General features: G+C 45.5%; 1 non-coding gene across 1 annotated transcript; it reads left to right on the forward strand.

The window, feature by feature from the left end:
• Window positions 1–4,818: 4,818 nt before the first annotated feature.
• Window positions 4,819–4,893, forward strand: Trnat-ugu (transfer RNA threonine (anticodon UGU)). Its single transcript has one exon. It is a non-coding gene; the product is annotated as a tRNA-Thr (tRNA).
• The last annotated feature ends 3,095 nt before the right edge of the window (window positions 4,894–7,988 follow it).

Consider the following 7,988-nt stretch of genomic DNA (forward strand, 5'->3'; position numbering starts at 1 on the left):
CGTCTTTCTAGACCTGCCATGTGGTGGCGCTAGGTCTGCAAGTACTGATGGCGGCGACACGCGGGTCCGACATGTACTAATGGACCGCGGCCGATTTAAGCTACCACCTAGCAAGTGTGGTGTCTGGCGGTGACACCACAGCAACGGTCCTCATAAACCACACATTGGGGTAGTCAACGCCAAGAGACGCTTTAGGTAGTGCAAAGAGCAGTGTTCCTGGACAGTGGGTGACTTGAAACGAGTGACGTGGAGTGATGAATCACTCTACATCCTGTGCCTATTTGCTGGAAGGGTTTGGGTTTAGCAAATGCCTGGACAACGCTACCTGCCATCATGTGTGGTTCCAAGAGTGGTGTACAGAGGATGTGGTGTTACATGGCATGGTGGTGTTTTTCGTCATTACAGTGTGATCTGCTTGTTTCCCGTAAGAAAACGCTAAATGTAGAAGCATATGAATACATATTACACTGTTGTGGACTGCGTACAGTGGAGAAACGGTTCGGATACGATGATTACTTATAGCAGCAACACAATGCGTCCTGTCATAGAGCAGCATCTGTGAGGCAATTGCTTGTTGACAATAACATTCCTGAAATGGAGTGGCCTCCCCAGAATCACGACCAGAAGCCAATTGAACACGTTGGGGGGTCAGTTGAACGTCGACTTCGCTCCAGACCTGTGTGCCCAAAATCCCTACCTTCCTTGTTTCGGCTCTTGAAAAAGAATGAGCTGCCAATCTCCACAGACATTCCGACACGTCACTGAAAACATCTCCAGCACAGTTGGAGCCATCATACAGGCTAGGAGTGGACTCATTCCATATTAATGTATACCAATAGGTGTCTGGAAACTTTTGTTCAGATAGTGTATATCTTGGTTATATCTCGTTACGAGTGTACCGCATTGACTGTCATTATTGTTCCTTTCCGAAGAAGCATGATCCTTTGTAGCGGCGCTAGTATTTCAAAGAATGTTAGCTAAAAATGAAAAAAAAGAATAAACGTGACTGGAACGTAGAAAGGCCTGACTTATCTGCAGCCACAGCCGGTTGCATTGACGTCCCTACTGGCGCTTTCCTGTAACACTGAACGGGCTGGTAAAACTTTGAACTTCGATTTCTCGGAAGCTCGTGAGAAGCTCATCGTATTAGAGCAGCCTTTATTACATATAAGCAAGTACTGCAATTGTGCGAAAGATGAGCAAAATTTGGGACATCGGCTGTGTGTGCTTTCATTGCGACTATGGCTGCGCGTTTCAACAACTGGAGACTAGCCATAAAGATTAGGACACGATCGTCAACGAGAAATTACATTACAGACAACGATAACTATTTACTCTCGTAGGCAACCGATTACAGTGAGTTTTCTGTTCTTTCGGACATGTCCGAAAGAACAGATACCATCTTAGTATATATATAGTTATGGCTCACCGGCCACTTGACCATCTTCTTCTTCTGTGCGAATGGAAAAACAGTGCCCGAACTCTTACGGGAATCGGCAGCGTGCCGCGAGTAATGAGTGTAATGGGCGGGGGCACTATGAATGTAGTGCGGGACAATACGTTGAGAATGTGGGTTTCGCGGGAGGCGTGCCGGAGATAAATCCCTGCAGTCGCGCTGTCCTCTGTGTCCTCGGTGGCTCAGATGGATAGAGCGTCTGCCACGTAAGCAGATCCTGGGTTCGAGTCCAGGTCCGGGCACACATTTTCATCTGTCCCCGTTGACGTATGTCAACGCCTGTAAGCAGCTAAGGGTGTTCATTTCATTGTCATTTTCTGAGGCGAGCAACAGAAATGCACAGCAGGTCACATTACCTGCAGTCCCAATTTAGTGGCGAGCCTGACTTTCGGTAACAAAAGGTGCTACGGTTTAAGCCTCATTCCTCGCATTTAATGTAGTTGTGACCAAGTGCGTGTGTGAAAGCCGCAAGAACACGTTACACACGCCGCCTCTTGCCTTCTCGTCTTCTTACGTACCAGTCTCCTCAGGCCACATCGCTCTTATACGTTCGGCAATAGTAAACCCACTCCATTTCTGCCACGAGTAATAGTCTCGCTCTGGCTAATTACAGTTAATAAGAACATTAGACACTATTTGATCAAAAGCATCCCTTCTTCTTTATGATGGCTTGATCTCTGCTGGGGTCTCAATATCTGTGGAGGAATGTATGTTAACCAGGGACCTAGAAACGACGGAGAGGCTCCGTCCCCGCCGCAGCCGCAGTGGTCCACAACCCCACGACGACTACCGTAGTCCACTTCACCCCTCCGCCGCCCCACACCAAGCGCAGGGTTATCGCGCGGTTCGGCTCCCAGTGGACCCCCCCAAAGGGAACGTCTCACACCAGACGAGTGTAACCCCTATGTTTGCATGGTAGAGTAATGGTGGTGTACGCGTACGTGGATAACTTGTAGGCGCAGCAATCGCCGACATAATGTAGCTGAGGCGGAATAAGGGGAACCAGCCCGCATTTGACGAGGCAGACGGAAAACCGCCTAAAAACCACCCACAGACTGACCGGCCCACCGAACCTTGACACAAGTCCGCTGGGCGGATTCGTACTGGGGACCAGGAGCACCTTCCCGCTCCGGAAAGCCGTGCGTTAGACCGCTCGGCTAATCGGGCGGGCTTCTGTGGAAGAATAGAAGACCATTCTTCCTCAAGAGCCGAAACCAGACGCTAGAGTCTGGAGCGAAACCGGAGTTTTATCTCATCCCAAAGGTGTTTCACTGGGTTCAGGATGGGCTATAGGTAGGCCAGTCAATTTCAGGATTGTTATTGTCCATAAATCATTGCCTTACAGATGCTGCTTTATGACATGCTACGCTGATATAAACAATCATTGTCTCCGAACTGGTGCTCTACTGTATGCAGTATACAATGATGTAAAATGGGTTCATATCCTTTAGCATTTAGCGCTTTCTTAAGCGCAATAAGGGGACCACACCCTAATCACGAAAACTACCCCCATACCGTAACACCATCCCGTCTGTTCTACACTCCTGGTACTACACATGATAGCAGGTAACATACTCCAGTGATTGGCCAAACCCACACACTTCCATTGGATAGCCAGAGGGTATAGCATGATACATCACTCCAATTCACTCATTTCCAGTCATTCGCTGTGCAGTGGTGTCGTTTTCTACAGCACCTTTAGAGCGCTTAGCAATCACTACAGAAATGTGGAATGTGTATGAGGACCACTCGACCTTTGTACCCCATTCAACTATCCATGCACAACTATTGTGGTGTGCATACTGTAAGACCTTCAGTACACACACCATCAGATTATTTGACTTGTCGCTCTAACGAAGTAGGCGAGTGTCAGCAATATGTCTCGTCGTCTTATCGTGGCGTGTTTATCTTCTGCAGTTAGGTCAGACAATACAAATGCCACTTGCACGCTTAGAGTAGCAGATTGACGGTGACCAACTTTAAACAGAACTAGATTAATTTTCACACACATTTATTAAAATAATAACAAGCATAAAAATTACTTAACTGCTATTTACAATTGACAATATGAAGTTCCTTTGGGGCCGGCCAGAGTGGCCGAGCGGTTCTAGGCGCTACAGTCTGGAACCGCGCGACCGCTACGGTCGCAGGTTCGAATCCTGCCTCGGGCATGGATGTGTGTGATGTCCTTAGGTTAGTTAGGTTTAAGTAGTTCTAAGTTCTAGGGGACTGATGACCTCAGCAGTTAAGTCCAATAGTGCTCAGAGCCATTTGAACCATTTGAACCAAGTTCCTTTGGGTCTTGGTACGTTTCTTATTCTCACATATATCTCTGATACTTGACAAAAGTGTCTAGACATTGATCTTCATGGCTATGTACAGGAATATGGTAATCTTATTAGGCGCAGACTGAAACTTGACTATAGACTGGTACAGACTAATTCAGACAAATGAAGACTGACTAATCGGAGGTCTGTACACTCGTTATAATACCTCGCGCATTCGTGTATCACTGCGCGAGTGTGATCCGCGAGGAGAAAAGGTTCTACGTTAGCAGCAATTTCACTGGCTGCGTTGCATATTAATACGCGGATCGGCGGAAGCAGAATTTGGTCCGTCTCTATGGCAGTGCCATCTTGTAATGTGGAGATGGACGAGCACTGCCCCTGCGCTGTTGTGTTTAGTGGGGCGCGCTCTAGTGGGAAAGTTGTGTACGCGCTGACTACGCAGAACTATGTACACAACAGCTATTGTGATACCTGGACTGCTGGTAGCACTTCGGAACTCATGAGTGATTGCTCTGGTTGGTTTCAAGCGATTTTTATAACCATCCTCGGCAATGCTAGACAGTCCCTGTCAATCGGAGCATGAGATCTGCCTGGTCTCGATTTAGTTGTAGTTGTTCCTTCACGTTCCACATCAGAATCACTTCACCAACAGTCAATCTGGCCAGCTGTAGGATAGAAATGTCCCTGATTCATACGTTGCTCAGGTGACATCCAATGGCCAGTCTTTGTTCGAAGTCACTGTCAACGGGAATGCCTCAGACACGGTCAACCTTTTCGGCTCATACTTTGCAGATCGTTTGTGTACTATCTAAAATGAAAGATACTTATATGGATATGGTGTCTGTTCTTTCAGACATGTCGGGTAATGTGTGTGCATCCACATGTGCATCCTCTTCAGTGCGGATGCACACATATTACCTGACCCCTTACGGGACTTGGTAAGAATGTCTTCCATGACTAATGAGTGTGTTGGGAAGGGACATTACGAATGTAGTGTGTGGACATATAAGGTGAGAATGTGGGTCTCGCAGGAGGCGTGCGCAAGATAGTCCCTGCAGTCGCACTGTCCTCTGTGCCCTCGGTGGCTCAGTTGGATAGAGCGTCTGCCATGTAAGCAGGAGATCCTGGGTTCGAGTCCCGGTCGGGGTACGCATTTTCAACTTTCCCCGTTGATATATATCAACGTCCGTCAGTAGCTGAAGGTATTAATATATAATTCTAATTAAAATGAAGATTCTTCAGTTATTTTAGCCCAACAAACACTGTTTTTGAGAAAACTACCATGGAGAGCTGCATCAAACCAGTCTCAGGACTGAAGACCACAATAACAACAACAACAACCACTAAAGTTCATGAAGCGCAATCGGCTTAGAACTGAGGGGATCGACAGAAAATTGAAAACTGAGAATCTTTCAGCAACATGTATGGGGTTCGCAAACGCTTATTTTTCCGTAAAGCGAGGAAAGAAACTTTTTGACTGCCGCTTATGCACCCATACAGTCAGACTTGTTCAACGAAAAGCGCTGGTAGTTCAACAACCAAGACATCTGACAGCGGAGCGGGCAACCTGTATTCGATCCCAGTTGCATTCTGTAGGTTTTTTATTTGTATTTTTTCCGTTTCGAAATTGATATGCATAGAAGGGTTAATAAAGTAAGTAAAGCAATAGGAAATAATAACAAGGACGGTAAATAAATTTCTCGGACTTGGATTAGTTCAAATGGCTCAGAGCACTATGGGACTCAACGTCTGAGGTCATTAGTCCCGTAGAACTTAGAACTAGTTAAACCTAACTAACCTAAGGACATCACAAACATCCATGCCCGAGGCAGGATTCGAACCTGCGACCGTAGCGGTCTTGCGGTTCCAGACTGCAGCGCCTTTTACCGCACGGCCACTTCGGCCGGTACTTGGATTAGTAAAGAAGTAAAAATTTAATCTTGGTCGCCTTACAATGAATCTTTCACGCACTTTGTTACGTGTCCTCATTTTCCTTCGAACAACTACGAAGATGGTTGGTACTTATCTAGCCAATCAGGCAAACTGGGCGTAATCAACGAGAGAATCACCCCACCAACGCATCAGGTTGGAGATAGCCGTTCGGAAAAAAAAACACGTGTTCTTATGGATGAAGAAGTCTGTAACTGCTTGCTGCACATCTTTGTCGGACAGGAATCGACGACCCTTCAAGGGCTTTTTTAAGGAGCTGAAGACGGGGAGCAATCAGGACCATAGGGCGGGTGCTCAAATGTTTCCCACTTGAGTATACTCAACTTCTGCGTTACATTTCCTATATGGGGACGTCCGTTAACATGAAGGTCTCTAGAAGAGCGTAGCGTTCCAAAGGATTGGAAAAGGGCACAGGCCATCCCCGTTTTCAAGAAGGGACGTCGAACAGAAGTGCAGAACTATAGACCTATATCTCTAACGTCGATCAGTTGTAGAATTTTGGAACACGTACTATGTAAGGATGTAGAGGCTTATCTCACTAGAGGTAAGATAGATACTGCCTACAGGAAAATTAAAGACACCTTTGGAGAAAAGAGAACCGCTTGTATGAATATCAAGAGCTCAGATGGAAACCCAGTTCTAAGCAAAGAAGGGAGAGCAGAAAGGTGGAAGGAGTATATAGAGGGTCTATACAAGGGCAATGTACTTGAGGACAATATTATGGAAATGGAAGAGGATGTAGATAAAGATGAAATGGGAGATACGATACTGCGTGAAGAGTTTGCAGAGCACTGAAAGACCTGAGTCGAAACAAGGCCCCAGGAGTAGACAACATTCCATTGAAACTACTGACGGCCTTGGGAGAGCCAGTCCTGACCAAACTCTACCATCTGGTAAGCAAGATGTATGAGACAGGCGAAATACCCTCAGACTTCAAGAAGAATATGATAATTCCAACCCCAAAGAAAGCAGGTGTTGACAGATGTGAAAATTACCGAACAATCAGTTTAATAAGCCACAGCTGCAAAGTACTGACACGAATTCTTTACAGACGAATGGAAAAACTAGTAGAAGCCGACCTCGGGGAAGATCAGTTTGGATTCCGTAGAAATACTGGAACACGTGAGGCAATACTGACCTTACGACTTATCTTAGAAGAAAGATTAAGGAAAGGCAAACCTACGTTTCTAGCATTTGTAGACTTAGAGAAAGCTTTTGACAATGTTGACTGGAATACTCTCTTTCAAATTCTAAAATACAGGGAGCTAAAGGCTATTTACAATTTGTACAGAAATCAGATGGCAGTTATAAGAGTCGAGGGCTATGAAAGGGATGCAGTGGTTGGGAAGGGAGTGAGACAGGGTTGTAGCCTCTCCCCGATGCTATTCAATCTGTATATTGAGCAAGCAGTAAGGGAAACAAAAGAAAAGTTCGGAGTAGGTATTAAAATTGATGGAGAAGAAATAAAAACATTGAGGTTCCCCGATGACATTGTAATTCTGTCAGAGACAGCAAAGGACTTGGAAGAGCAGTTGAACGGAATGGACAGTGTCTTGGAAGGAGGGTATAAGATGAACATCAACAAAAGCAAAGCAAGGATAATGGAATGTAGTCGAATTAAGTCGGGCGATGCTGAGGGAATTAGATTACGAAATGAGACACTTAAAGTAGTAAAGGAGTTCCGCTATTTGGGGAGCAAAATAACTGATGATGGTCGAAGTAGATAAGATATAAAATGTAGACTGGCAATGACAAGGAAAGCGTTTCTGAAGAAGAGAAATTTGTTAACATCGAGTATAGATTTAGGTGTCAGGAAGTCGTTTCTGAAAGTATTTGTATGGAGTGTAGCCATGTATGGAAGTGAAAGATGGACGATAAATAGTTTGGACAAGAAGAGAATAGAATCTTTCGAAATGTGGTGCTACAGAAGAATGCTGAAGATTAGATGGGTAGATCACGTAACTAATGAGGAGGTGTTGAATAGAATAGGGGAGAAGAGGAGTTTGTGGCACAACTTGACAAGAAGTAGGGACCGGTTGGTAGGGCATGTTCTGAGGCATCAAGGGATCACAAATTTAGCATTGGAGGGCAGCGTGGAGGGTAAAAATCGTAGAGGGAGACCAAGAGATGAATACACTAAGCAGATTCAGAAGGATGTAGATTGCAGTAAGTACTGGGAGATGAAGAAGCTTGCACAGGATAGAGTAGCATGGAGAGCTGCATCAAACCAGTCTCAGGACTGAAGACCACAACAACAACAACATTATGTTAGAGTATAATGACTTTTCTGGAGA

This window comes from Schistocerca cancellata, chromosome 1 (genome assembly GCF_023864275.1).
Source record: "Schistocerca cancellata isolate TAMUIC-IGC-003103 chromosome 1, iqSchCanc2.1, whole genome shotgun sequence".
NCBI lineage: Eukaryota > Metazoa > Arthropoda > Insecta > Orthoptera > Acrididae > Schistocerca > Schistocerca cancellata.